Source organism: Desmodus rotundus, chromosome 3, assembly GCF_022682495.2.
Source record: "Desmodus rotundus isolate HL8 chromosome 3, HLdesRot8A.1, whole genome shotgun sequence".
Lineage (NCBI taxonomy): Eukaryota > Metazoa > Chordata > Mammalia > Chiroptera > Phyllostomidae > Desmodus > Desmodus rotundus.
The window spans coordinates 107,093,799-107,109,143 of NC_071389.1; the positions used below are offsets into that span (position 1 = coordinate 107,093,799).

Here is a 15,345-nt window from a genome sequence, read left to right on the forward strand (position 1 = left end):
GGGCACTCGTCACAAGTTCTGGAACAAATTAACGATGAGTACTGAGGTACCACTGTACTTGTAATAAGGATGGGCATGATAGTAAAATTTTAACACCCAGCATGAGGTTTTAATTTTACTGTATCTGAGTTTTTGCTGTAAAATGAATCAAGTGTCTAAAGACTGACCTCCCAGGTGGTTTAGAAACATTTTGAAGAAATGCTGCACAGAGAATGAAAGTTCTCTGACCAAAATTAAATTTCATATCTCCTTTCTATTGCTTGACACTTTACTATTAAGCATAGCTTCTGGGCAATTTATGTTTTTAATATTGCTCTTCTAAATACAGCTGATCAAATCCACTGTTGCTGGGAATTTCACACAATATAATAAAGCTCCAAGATGAATCTGGGGAGAGTGTTTCTGTTGACACTGACAGGGATGCTTAGCCCCATGGGGGTGGCTCTGGCCCATGAGCAAAGCATGTCCTCTCTCCTGAGTTTGCAGCCAGGACCGGGCACCAGAAAAGACACACACACCTTCCATGTTGCACCTGGACCCTGCGGAAACAAGGACTGGCTGTGTCCCAAACTGTACAGAGAGGGGACCTTATCTCTGCCTAATGTTAGAACAGCGTTTACAGGTCTGTCTGCCTCTAGTTTGCAGAAAAGTTAAAAGCACTTCTTCACATCCCTTCTTCATCCAGGTAGGGGCTGTCACTCAGATCTTAAGCCAGCAGACCTGAGGCCAGGATGCAGGATGCTGTGTGCAGACTCTGGCCAAAGCCTGCTGGGCTGGTGGGCATTTGTCCAACAAACACTGGCTGGACAGTAGGGACGTGCTTTCCTGTCCTTACTGTCTGCTTCCACAACCATAAAAAGATGAATTTTTCCCAGTGAATTTTTTTAAAACTCCAGAGGTTTCTTTAGAGTCCAGCCCTGCTGGTGCTGTCCGCATCTCTCCCCTCCTCACTCTGGGACTCACATTCCAGATGCCATGTGCTGATAGCTGTCCCCTTTAAGTCCCAGTGATACCCCATGACTGCAAGTTGTTTCCTAAGTTTGGAGGAACATGGGGAGGGAGGACTCAAAGAGCTAAAGATTTCTGACACAGAAAAACTTAGGAAGGGTTTCGCAAAGGGCATAGAACTTGAGCTGAATCTTGTGAAAGAATACTCAAGTGTAGAGGAGCGAGAAAGAGGCTTCTGTAGAGAACATGGGGAGCGAAGGGGCAGAGGCAGTGAGAGGATGTTGGGAGAATAAGCAGGGACATCTGGCTGCAGCAAAAGGTTCACAGGGGAAAATTGTGAAGAGCCTGGGCAGAGCTTTTCCCAGCAGAAGCACCCCAGATGGCATCCAGGAGGCAGGGGAGGCCGAGCTTGCTCTCATTCGATCAGCCTGCACTCTGAGTTACAGTGTTCCTCTCTCCTCCAAGGACTCTGTGTTAGCCGGCTGGGTTCCTACAGTGGGTTTGTGTTGAGTTTGCTTTTTGGTACAGCTGTTTGCCTGTACCATATTCCTCTGTGGCTCTAGACCATGTGGGCTTTTGTGAACTTCTGCTGTGTTTTTGCCTGTTCAGCTTCCCCAACAAGCTGATGTTCAACTCCATGACCTTCTAGTTTCTCCCATTTGGAGAGCCAGGTGTCTTACTTTTCCTGATCTAACACTTTCTTTGAATCTTTGAAGTGACTTTCATAAACTCTGGCAGCACACGTTCCACTTAGCTAACCATGAAAGTACAAAACGCCTATTTGGAAACATAAATTCTACCGTCTCCAGGATCATATGCATTTATGCATTCCTGCATTTATCCAGCAAATGTACGTTAATTGTGCGCTGCATTACAGGGTCTGTGCAAGACACCAAAGATACATTAGTCATGTTCTCTCAAATGTCCTGAGCAATACTCAAATAAAACCATTTATCTTATGGATTCATTAATTTTAAAAAATCTTGTTATTTTTTAAAAGGCATGCTGCAAAAGCCAAAATAAAATAAAAGAGGTCAACAGTGAAAAACCTCTACTAATTATCTCACCTCCCACCTAACCCTCCAGCCCCCTTATGCTCAAAATCATCCTTTTAAATATCTATGGTCACAGTTGATTTTGGATCTTATAAAATGCTCTAGTGAACATGAGCAATGTGGGCTACTCATACAGACCAGGATTTCTCAGTGTTGGCACACCTGACATTTGGGGTCAGAAAATGGTTTGGGGGGGACTGTCCTGTGCATTATACAATAATAGGCAGTATTCTCTGCATCTACCAAGTGGCATTAACAGCATCTTCCCAGTTGTGACAATATGAAATGTCTCCAGACATTGACAAATGGCCTCTGGGAGAGACAGAAGACTCACCCCCATTGAGATCTAGACCATTCAGGCCAAAAATATTCTTTCATCAATAGTAGAGGGATTGATGAGGAAGGAAGGGCAAGAATATTGTAAAATGGTAATTAATTGGAAACCTTACTAGAAGACTCTTCTAATTTAATTTCCCTTTAAACTCAGGAATCACACCCCCCCTTTATTGAAAACATTTCCAAAATATTAGTCTCTTGTCCTGTCAGACTATAGGCCATTAACAAAGTATAATTTAATTCTTTTGACTATTATAGTTCTTAGAGTAGCTGAAGTTATTTTTCCAGTACAGAAATTGTTGTCATACAACACCACAGATATAAAACAGCAATATCAAACCCCCAATACTGACTGACACCCAAACCTACTGATGGTGAGTGGCCTGGGAAGGACAGAGAAGAAGGGTCTGTGAGTCCCCTGCCCTGTAACATTCCCATAAACCACTGTTTACATATTCCGCTATACCATTAGATTATAAATTCTTTTTTAAAACCCCAGATGTTATCATTACTTTTGTGTTCTAAGCACCTAGCATAGTAACTATCACAAAGCAGGCATTCCATAAATACTTATATACCTGCACTAGAAAAAGGAGTATGGCACCAGAAATGCAGGTAAAACATGGAGTGTGTGAAGGGCCCAGTGTTTCTGCTAAGGAACCTGGGCCGCATCCTGTAGGTAAATGTATAGAGCAGTCAGAAACCACAAGGGGAAAGTGTGGCAGAGGCCCAGGTGGCTGTCAGGCTCTGTCACATGAGCATGCCTAGCTACCCAGCACCGTCCCGCTCCCCCCAGGAGGCCAAGCTTTCAAATGATGGATGCCCAGATGCTGGAGCCAGATGAGTCCCAGCTGACATTAGAAGCAGAACGCCAAGACAGCATGAATCTCCAGGGCTGCTGCCTGGTTTCCTTGGACAGTGGGGATGGAGGAATTAGACCACGTAGGGAAGGAAAGGAGGCCTGCCTTGGGAAACCACCCTACTGACTCTTATCAACTCCTTATTGTTTGCTAAAGCAATGATAAGATGTGACAGTGCAGACAACAAAGAAAGAAGAGAGCAACAGAACCAAAAGAAGTCTTAAGAGTCTCAAAAGTTATCCTTAATGTCCTCTAGAGTCTACTCTAGGTCTGATATCCCACTGCCCAGGTCTCTGCTGCTTCCTGGCTGTGGATCCTCCTGCCTTCTCTTTTGGGCCATTACCATCCTTCTCTGTCAGAGCTCTGTGCCTCTGGCATTTCCCTCTGGGAGGCAAAACTGTGGAGTCCACCCTCATCCTCACCTCTTCCTTTGTACTTGATCTGACAAGAAGAACCAAAGTGCCACCAAAAAATTCAGGTTATATTAACTTCACTTACAGAAACTCCAAACAGTTCGTGCCTATTTCAATAATTCCCACTTTTCAAAGAAAGCTGCCTTAGGGGATTTCCTGGAAGCCTTCTCTCACCATCCCAAACACAGTACAGTGCAGCGCTCAACCAGGACCTGAGAAGGACATGAACCCTTCCACACCATCCCCATCTTAAATGATGAGAACTTCGATGAACCCAGCCCTCTGTGCTTCCTCAGTGTTCTCATTCACCAAATATTGATGATACGACATGTAAGTCATTTTGTCAAATAACATTGGAAAGGAATGAGACATGGATCATACCACTGAAGGATAGTGTCCAGTAAGAAAATACCATGTGTTTAAAAAAAAAACAAAACCTACAGTATAAGATAGGAGAAGGTATTCCACACCGGGTACCGACAAAGTGCTACAGAGCTAGGAGCTTCAGAGACTATTTTTGTTACGTCAGCCTTTCAAGAGGACACTGAGCCCGGACCCTCTTTTGTGAAGTGTGCATGATCTTAATAAATGAGAGACGCTTTGTTTCGGAATGCGTAACAAGAACTGATTCTGCCAGAAGCGAAGAAAACCTGAGTTCTGACAAGCAGTCTATTAAAAACCCACTGAAAGTGGCATATTGTTTGCACACTTATAATAGTCTGTGGAGATTAACCTACCACAGATAATTTAATTTCTTCTAAGAAGAAGAAAAACAACTCAAGTATTTAAAGGACACACACAGGCTTGATGGACTCGAAGTGTATCATCCATGTTGGCTGAGGTTAAAACGCTCGAGTGCACTGAAATGCATCTTAGAATTTATAATTAGCCAAGTGTTTCCTTCCAATCTAATTCTTTCATGCATTTTAGCTATTAGAGGACTACCCTTCCTGGCAGCTCCCCCCCCACAGTTGCAACACTGCTGAAAAGGCCATTCTGCCGGCCCGCGCATCTCAGGGGACGGCCCCATCTCAGCAGCTGAGCATGAAATATGCACACAGCACATTTTTTACAAATCGGGATGCTACGTACAGTGAATAATAGCCATAAAAATATGATGAAATCCTCTTAGGCCAAAGCAAATCTTTAAAAAAGCCATTTTTAAAAAGCCATTTAATTCATTCTCCTATCATGGGGCAGAACCAAAATAAACCTTCAAAAGAAGAACTGGAAATGCTTCTCCAACCAATCTCCCTACACAAAGTCCCAAGCTTCTGCCCCAGGAAATCACTGCCAAATGGCTGATGTCAGCTCAGGTTCTCGGTGCTTCTAAAAGGAGAGGGGGGAAATCTACACTGTACTAAGAATATGCAAGTCAAAGCAATAACTCATAAAACATTTGAACAACCCATTCATTTTTAATTCTGCTATAATTTCTGTGATAATTTTAAAGCCATTGAACTCATCTGACAGAAGAGGATGACAGGGACTTTTCCAGGATCCCCACTGTAAATCAGCATTCACTGGAAGCAGGTTCAAATACTGCACCACTCCCTGCTATCTGCTTCTAAGATCAGGAGTGAAGCCGTTCCGTCTGCCTACTGGCGTGCTTGCCCATTTAATCAGCAAAGATGACACGGTGCCAGTGTGATCCAGGCCCCTGTGTGTGTGCCCCGATGACCTAGTTTAATAAAATCTGGCCTCGCATCAAACAGAAGCCAGGTTTAACTCGTAGCTAGAGAGGCAGGGTCACAGTGAGCAGCTGACGGGATGAGGGAGCAATGCGCGGGAAATTGTGCCCGCCTTCTGCACCATTTAAAAACAGACGACAACGAAGCCTCTGTGGTTTCTGTCATCTTGACTGGACTGTCCCTGTGACATTTCCTGCCTCTGCCTCCCTCCACCCCCAGCAACCAACTTCCTAAAATTCTGAGCTCTGGATCTATAGAGTTAAAAAATAAAATATGTTTGGCTTCCCTTTCTCCTATGTTTTTTGCCCAAGATGGATCAGGGAAAAGATCAACCTCACCTTCCCCAAAAGAATGGACTCCAAGACCCTATGCTTCTAATCTACTGCTGCGGATAATTTTAAAGCAGAAAATAAGACATGTGCACTGCTGAACTCTTCATATACTCAAAATATGAGGATATTTCAGTCCTATTTGACATTTTGATATTTCAGAATCATAGGTCCTGCTCTGGTGAAAAAAATATATACTCTTTAAAAATATATGAAAGGTCTCTCAGAAACCAGTTGTAACCAACAATTCCCACACATCTCATCATGTGGTATAAATTTATTTCTAGGATTCCTCCAGCCTTGTTCAGCTGGTGCCCTCTAATGATAGAATTACCTGCTCAGTTTTAAAGCAGTTTTGTCAGTGAGGCCATCAGGCTTCATATTACTGAGGATGAGATAGGCTAGTCTGAAATTCATAGAATTCGAGAAACAAAAAAGACTTTCAGGGGTGAGCCGAGTCCCCTGTCCAAAGGGGCAGTAAAGCCAAGTAGTTAAGGGCACAGCTGGCTGCCAGCACCAGCTCTACCCTTCCCCACTCGCGAGATGGAAGGTGAAGGAGGTGGCAGTGCCCACCTCACAGGGTGTTTAGGGAGCAAGGAGATGATGAGTGAGGGTGGTGGGCTCAGCACAGCCCCGAAGTGAGCGCTCACTACTTGGTAGATATTATTCGCACTGACGTGCTGTGAGCCATCCCGTCCATTAGGCAGGCATTAAGTACACGGCACTGTGTACCTAAGAACCTCCACCAGATGATTACCCACTAACCCCCCCTTTTAAAAGCTACTCTGTATGTCTATAATATATGTTTAAATCGCTCTTGCTGCAGAGTAGGCACATCTTCACACAATCAGCAAAGGATCTCATTAAAAATAATGAGGACAATTATTTGAGCCATATAGTGATAAAATATTTCGATCCAAAAATTGTGACAATTGATGATGAAAATGCCTCATTGTTGTGAAGTATCATTGTTTCATTTTGATATTTATTAAGCTGTGTTTTCCCAAATATTTTCTATTAGCCAATACCTTACTCTACTGAAAAGTAAGGAAAAATGGAACACAAAATTATTAGCTCAGTAACACAGGTGCCAAATATTAGACCCAGATGTTTTCATATTCTCACTCTCCTTGGTATCCCAAAGGCAAAGAAAAAAGTCAGAAATAATATACAAAGTGAAACACACAGTTAAGCAGTTATCCAGGGGAGACACAGTCATATAACCCTCCCTAACCCTCTTTCCCCTTTTCCTTCTGCCCCTTTAACTCATTAAAAAAAAAAAGTCCACATCATATCTTCCTTCAAAATATAGATCACATGCGTGTGGTGTGGTTGGGGAGAGAGATTTTGGATGTAATAACACCAGGGCGTGTTCCCCACAATCATGTAAATTGTTCTCTTAACTGATCACATGTTTCTCTACTTCTGTACTTAGATTATCACGCCCCTGCCCACATCACACGTGTGCGCACACACACGCAGGTGAAGGAAGTGTGGGCCTCGGGCAGGGATTTGGGATATAAACATTAGCGTTCGGCAGAATTATATATAATTCCTCTCTGTGATCTTGTTATCGTTACTCCGAAGATTGGGTGAGGTCCTCCTGGGATGAAGGGGCAGATATTCGATACAGTAAGAAAACCAGCTCAGTGCTCCACAACGAGGAGCCCTTATTTCCCTCTAATCAATTCCGTCATCAGCACCTAAAGGAACAAATTCTTTCTCCCAGGCCATATATTTTGTGTCTATAGCCTGGCATCTTTCCATCTCCCACCTCCCTCAACATGAGTCCTCAGCTTCACAGCAGCTGCTGTCACCCTCCACCATGGCCGCCCCAGCTGCCACCGCCATCCTGCCCGCCCCTGAAACCTCCAGTACCACCCACGACTCCAACTACCGTGCCCACCAGCACCACCTAGCCCCACCGCATCATTTCTTCCCACATCCGTTCCTTTGTGTCTCAGTAACTCATCAATCATGTCACATCCTCCACCTGCAGCCCTACCTCTGGCCCCAAATAACGCTGCACCTCTCTCACCCTGTATTTGTCAACCAATATCCACCCACTAACAGCAACATAATAGCTGTTGTCTCATCAGAAGATTAATTACAACAATTCCCAAGTAGGGAAGAGCCATCCATTACAACACACACTAATATTTTGAAAACAACTTCAAAGGAATACGAAAAACCCTCAAGTTTAAACAGTCTCCGAGAAAAGAACATCACAGAAGCGGTAATGCACAGAATAGAGCCACTGCAGTCATCTTGGGAATCTGAAAGCACGCGCTCTGTGCCACTGACTTGCAGGAGCGTGGTCACAGATTTGTCTCCAAACAGAGTTTCTGTTCTCCTTTCCTAGTTTTACCCCTAAAAAGCTCAGTCTATCCCTTGTGGCCTCCAACCTACAGACCTGGCTGCTCTCTGTTCCGTTCCTTTCATGCAACACAAGTGTCCAATCAAAGCCGGATCCCAAACTAGCATTTCTACCCTCTGTCCTCAATGACCAGAACTTAATAAAAAGCCTCCCTTCCTGAGAGTCTGTCCTGAGTTGCATCCCAACAACACAAAGACAGCCCAGCCATGGGTCAGGGTGTGAACATGCAAGTCCACCACATTTAAGGGGGCACCAATCACACCATTAGCATCTCTGCTATCTTTAAAATTGTATTTTTATCACAACTTTGATGATTTAAAGATGGGTAATTTATTTAAATTGCAATTTCACTGCATGTGGCAATAAAGTGTCTTATTCTAAAAGTCAGTGTAGTCCAACAATTGTCCATCTGAAGGACGGAGAATGTCTGTGGAAGGGGTGACTGTCTAATTTGTACAAAATACCAGCTTTTCTGAGGGCTCACAGCAGCCCTCAGAAAAGCTTCTTGCAAATGCTTTCAACTTTCTGGGTCTTGGCTGTTCTCTAAAGCTTCTACGTTTAGTTATTAAAGTCTGTTTGTACTGTTTTAACTCCTCCCCCCCCACAAAAAAATCTGGTCTTGTTTTCAGTAAGTTCAGCGATCAAGCACATCCTCCACTCAAAGCCCTAAGTGCTGCTGACCCCTTGTCCTATTTCTGTCAGTTGAGACTACTACACACATGACAGAAACACAAATAACAGAAACACAATAACCTTTTGTTATAGGAGAAGATTAATTACCGCTAGGAAAGAAATGTCCATTACAGGTACACTCTGTCAATTTAAAATCCTCAACAAAAAATGGTGTTTGAACTTGAATTTCAGTCAATGTCTGATTATATTCCTCACATTTTAAAAAAGCAAAACTAAATTAGGCTTTCACATGAGAATTCATTTCAATTTGCTTGTTTTGTTATTAATATTTACAAAAAATTACCAAAAGTTACTTACTTGGAGTACCAGCAAGTTTTATACAACATTTAAGAGGAATTATGAACCCACATCAAATGGAATAATAAACAGAAAGGCACATACACTCACCTTGACCCCTCAGAAAACAAGTTTTACTGCCACTGAGGAAGACGCACCCTCACTGACAATCCAGGTATGGAAACCTTGGAGAAAACAAAAAGATACAGGAAAATTTAGAAAAAAGAAGGAAGATTCAGGACAGCATAAACAGTAACTTCATTATGATACTACTTCTCATTGAAAAATAAACTTAGTTCAGAGTTCTTAAATCTAAGCAGTAATTGTACCACAAATTAATTCTTCAAAATTGGGGTTGTATCATAAACTCACCACTTGGCTGTGTCTAGAATTTTAGAGATACTTCAATCTTATTTTCAGATTAATTCTCAATGGATTACATGACATCAATTTTCTTCCTATCTTAACCCCTAAAATCATTAATGATGTGAAAACTGATTCTTAAATATACCATATAACTGAAGTATCTTTTTTCAAAAGATTTTATTTTATTTATTTTTAGAAAGAGAGGAAGGGAGGTAAAATAGAGGGAGAGAAACATCAATGTGTGGTTGCCTCTTGCACACCCCCTACCAGGGACCTGGCCCACATCCCAGGCCCTGATTGGGAATCGAACCAGTGACCTTTTGGTTTGCAAGCTGGTGCTCAATCTACTGAGCCACACCAGCCAGAGCTAAATGAAGTATCTTAAGGACTTCAGACTTGGCTTTTGCCAAGGGAAGAATATCTTTGATACATGAATAATCACGTCCATTTTGCAGAACTTAATTTTCCTAAATTGCACCAAATTTATACTGTTAAGCTTCTTATTTTCTTCCAATTCAGAACAAATTAAAAGCCAGAGGACTCATAAATCCTACAATACTGACAATATTAATATTAATTAAATCCTAATAAAATTGTATTTCAAAATAAATCAGCAAAAATTCCTTCCCTCTCTAAATTGTCCAGCAAGAAAATTAGTTGTCAGATGGTAGAAAAGATAAATCTTCCTCCCAAATGATACTGCAACAGACACTACAGAATGGCTGCTATTATTAGGTTGTATCGTATAAAGTTGCTGATATCCAGCCATTTTTTTACCTACAAAAATGACAATTTCATCATTTTTTCCAAACAAGAAAATAGACATGATTTTAAAACCCAGTGATCATGAAACAAATCTTCAAAACTACCAATTATGCAGCAGAAATCATTTTTCTGAGCAGCATCTGTTGTCTGGGTATTAACTGTTTCCGTTCCAACCCTGCATACCTTCACAGCCCCTGAAAAGATATTAAATGAACTGCCTCCAGCCTTTGCAAGGGGTTGAGAGTCTCTTTTCAATTCTTTCTTGCTCCCCAGACTCTATTTACTGCCAACTCCCTCTCAGCTTCCTCCTTGCAACATTAAGAGTCTCTTCTAAGAGCACAATGTGGCAGAGAAAAGCCGAGGGCTGGAAAGCTTTCGAGTGAGAGTAAGAATGCAAATCTTCAAGAAAAGAAGGCTAAAGGGAATGCACATCAAAGTAAGTGAGGAGCACAATGCGGGGGGCGGGATGCAGATGAAGGAAAAAGATGCTACGGGAAAAAGCAGAAGGGCTGGCAGCACTTACATGCAGGGGAGCAACACGCCACTTGGCGAAAACTGAAGAGGTCCCAGTCCAGGTGGAATAAAGGGAACACTTACTTCTGCCTAATAGTAACCCACCTATCATAGGACCCACCACAGCCACCACTCCCACGCCATCCCACCACTGCTGTGAACACAATCCATGTGCATGGGCAACACCCCTGGAACTAAAGCCAACAGAACAGAGGTCACATAAGTACCCTACTTATAAAAATGCACAGGCTTACAAAGTGTGCCTTCTTCTGAGATGGAATAGGAAGGACTTAAATAATGTCCCCTGCTACCAGGAGACCCGTTAAGTGAGCAGCCTACCATAAATTGTTTTGTTGTGTTTTGACAGGAATGAGCAGCCAGTTGTAAAATAAATTTTTTTAAATAATATTTTTAATCCTCACCCAAGAACATGTTTATTGATTTTTTTTAGAAAGAAGGTGGAAATGGGGGGAGAAAGAGAAACAGAAACAGAAACATTGATGTGAGAGAGAAACATCGATTGATTGACACCCCTGCACACCCCAACTGGGGATTGAACCCAAAACCTGGTTATGTGCCCTAACTGGGAATCGAACCCACAATCCTTTGGTGTGCCAGATGACAGCTGTGACTAACTAAGTCACCTGAGCAGGATACAAAACAAACTTTTTGATCTCCCTTTAGTACCATGCTTCTGTTTCTCATTCCCTATTTTTAAAATTAACTATCTTTTTAAAATTATTTTATTATTGTTCAATTACAGTTGTCTGCATTTTCTCCTCTCCACTCCCCCCCACCCCGCCAAACCCACTTCCCTCCCTTGCTCCACCCTCTCCTTTGGTTTTCTCCATGTGTCCCTTATAGTAGTTCCTGAAAACCCTGACTATCTTAAGATAGACAGACATAAGGTCAAAATCAGGTCTGACCACAGTGGGTGGTGGCAAAATCCAAGCTGACATGCTAGGTGACACATAGTTTTGTTTGTACCCAATCGGAATTCTAAAACAACATTAGACCACGAGAAGAAATCAAGGAGGGAAAATTGGACATTCAGAGGCACTCTTCATTGTTCCAGTAGTGACTTTCCCCTTAAAAGAGCTATTGCGACCTAGCCTGGACCACTCTAATGGTGAAGGTAGATGCAGTAATGATGGCAATAGCTGAATGACAGCACTGATAAAACACTAACTGGAAATTTAAGAAAAACACAGTCAGTCTGGAGGGTCTATGGGAGGAGCTAGGGCTTAAGGAAGACGTATACAATCATGAGAGACACAAGAACTCCACAGGAAGAACTCTATGCTCATAATAAAGCTCTATGGTTCTAACTTCCCTTTCCCTTAACTTCTTGTTCTCTTGGTAAAATACCCCTCATTTGGGCCAGCAGGGCGGGGTGTGCACGGCTTGCCGTGTCTGCATGCACTGGGTTGTAACCCTTTCTCTTTCCCAAATAAACCCTTTTTGGTGGCAAAACCCATCCTTGATATTAATTGTCAGTTGACAGCATTAATAGTAACAGCAATAACAGAAAGAAGAAATTATTATTATTATTATAAGTGTCACCACAAGAGCTACTGCAAAATAACCAGCTTGAATTAACTGACCAGTTGGGATTGCACTGCTCTTTGTGAAAGAGTTAAAAAGTGACTTCATGTTAATAAATCAACTAAACTAGAGTAAGCAAAGTTAAGGAGTGCTGGCTAAGGTATGTGAAGACTGTACATACATGTATGGAAGCTGCCAGGTACCAACTAAAAGAGACACTCCGTGAAGAGCCACAGGCTGTGGGAGAACCATCTGGTCAATCTCATACAGAGGAGGCCTAGGCCACTGACAATCATCCCTGTAATTACAGCAGGGTCTAAAAATCTCAACCAGGCAAAAGGACATGGACTGACACAGAGGCTGGAAGAAGAGGTGTTACCTAATGTCCCAGAGCCCTATCACAAAACAGCTGAGAAAGTGAACTCTGCACCTTACGTGTGCAAACCTGAAACAGGTGCCTCCACAGTAATCACTGAGGGAGCTTGTTAAACACAGAGACTTTGGGCACTGCTCTAAAACTTGTTCTTGAATCTAAAGAATTTATATTTTCGAAAGCTTTCCCTGGTTACTACTGGAACATAGCCACACTGAAGAACCAGTGCTATGGCAAAACAAGGAAACTACCAGAGAAGCAGTCTCTCAGTCCACCAGGAGTTTGAGCTGGGTCACTAGGCAAGTTCACTTCATCTTCAGAGCGACTCCCAGAGTAGGTTTCAATACATTGCTTTTGCAGAGGAAGAAACTGAAGGGCAGGCCTGAAAGGTCACGTGACTTGCCTAACATGTTAAAGTAAAAAAGAACAAATCCCACCTTGTGACTCCCTTCCTAAAGCTCTTTGGTGGGTGCCCACTGCCTAAAATGAAATATAATCTTAATTCCTTTGTAGGCACCCTGCAAAAACATGGCCCCCAACTCTAATTCAGCCACACTACTCCTTCCGCCACCTTATCCATGCTCCAGGCAAACCAAACTTATAAGCCAGGGTGTCCAATCCACAGTCCGCAGCCCACAGGCCACATACAGCCCATGACGGTGATGAATGCGGCCCAACACAAAATTGTACATTTACTTAAAACTTTGTGAGATTTGTGATTACATGTCACGATGTATTTAATGTGTGCCCCAAGACAACTCCTCGTCTTCCAGTGTGGCCCAGAGATGCCAAGCTGTTGGAACCCCTGTTCCTGGGCAGCACTATTTCAAGCCTCTTTGACGTGGCCTCTGCCCTTCAACCACCTCATGTTCCAAGATGGAGCTCAAAGCCCCCGCCCCTTCATGAAGCCACTGCCCACCACTGAACCTTACCCAAGGAGAACTAACCACTTCCTTCGATGGGTCCTGAAGTAATCAGAACAAGAAAATGACACTTTCACACCTCAGTACCAACCTTCCTACCTTTTCTAGGGTGAGGCAATGCACTTGCCTCAGCCACAGAAGTTAAGAGGAACCAAAAAACTCAGTAATCAAGAGGACACATTTTTAAATAACAACTGAGATATAATTCACACACCATAAAATTCACCATTTTAATGGTACAATTCCATAGTTTTAATGTATTCACAAGGTCATGCAACCATTGCCCCATTATCAAATTCCAAAACATGCTCATTACCTCCTGCCCAAAGAAACCCGGCCCCATTAGCAGATCCTCCTCTGGCAACCATGTTCATTCACTCAGTACTTCACTCCTTTTCATGAATGAATAACGTTCTACTGCACGAATATGCCAAATTGATAGGTATTTAATTGTTTATACTTTGGGGTTGTTATGTACACATTGGTGTCCGAGTTTTTACGTGTATATGTTTCTAATTCTGTTGGGTATGTACTTGAGAATGCAACTGCCCAGAAGCGACCCTCCCTGGGCACATGTGGCTGCAGCACCCATGGCAGAGGCTCCAGGTGGTATGCAGAAACGACTCCGTTCACTCCTGCTCACTAGTCACAGGCTAACCACAGGCCAGCCTAGACATTGCGTGGGGGATAGCAAAGGGCTCCGTGACATTGGCAGTTTCCTTTCTGGCGGCCACACTCACTACTTCAGAAGGCTGCATTTCTATTTAGAGCACCAGCTGCAACGGTGGATTTGATATCCACAGAGAAAATTCAAAAGGAAACTCGGCATGGAAGCAGAGGTGATTTCCTCAGTTATCGTGCAAGAGGATGGGAAGGGGTGACGCCGCCCGAACCCTGATGAGGAAGGCTGCTGCGCGGTTGCTTTGGCGGCGTCATAGGGAATGTGTTGCACAAGAAAAGAGAAGTGACTGCGATGCGCTGAGGTCGGCTCTCTTTTCCAAGCTGGACGGAAGAAAAAGACATTGTCAAGCTTCCTGAAAACTGTCCTTTTCACAAGGTTGTAATTGGATCCAGCAATACAGCTTTGGTCCTGAGAAGTACACAGGTTCAAATGTGTTCGGAAAATTATGTAAATGTGTGGAATTATTGAAAAAATACAGTGGCCCAAATTCAGTGGGATTAGAGGTTATCACAAGGGAGGAAGTATGTGCGACATCCACTTTTCTGGTGCCATTCTGGGAGACAAAGTGTATGAAGCTGTGTCAAGTCACCAAAGTTTATGAACAAGTGAAGACAAAAAAGGTCATTCCCAGTCTTCTTGCACTCACTTTCCCAGGAAACATCATTTGATCCCTTCACACTTCATGATGAATCATCTAAATTCTGTAGGCGACACATGTGGACTAGTGTAGATTGATACGTTTATACTTGGATACACCCTTGACGTCAAGGTAACAGTGTTCAGACTGTTCAAATTTAACTACAGCAACTTTGAAGTCTGCTACCCAGAGGAGCCACTCAGGCGGTGGTCAGAGATCTCCCTGCTGACTGAGAATGACCGTCACTACCACATTTGTCTTTTAAGTCTGGTGTGGACCGGGCACCTGCCAATGACAGTGGTCACACCTGCAAGTAAAGTGCTTCTGGAAAGCCGGAGCTAGTGCTGCGGCCGCTGAAGGAATCAGGACCTTCTCGGAATTACGGGTACACTGGACGCAACGCTGCACACATGGCTTTGCTTTGTTTTTCAGTGATTTCCTCCAAAGCAGCTGCACTAATACGTTTGTAAGTTAGTAATTTAACCTGGTTCATGAGGGCTGTAGTCACGTGCTACATGGTGGGCCTTTAAAAGCATAATGTTTAATTTGCACAAGAACGACGA

At 43.1% G+C, this 15,345-nt stretch overlaps 1 pseudogene; it reads left to right on the forward strand.

Annotated features, from left to right (window-relative positions):
• The first annotated feature begins 10,500 nt into the window (after positions 1 to 10,500).
• On the forward strand, positions 10,501 to 15,124 carry LOC112323144 (inactive ubiquitin thioesterase OTULINL pseudogene; annotated as a pseudogene).
• The last annotated feature ends 221 nt before the right edge of the window (positions 15,125 to 15,345 follow it).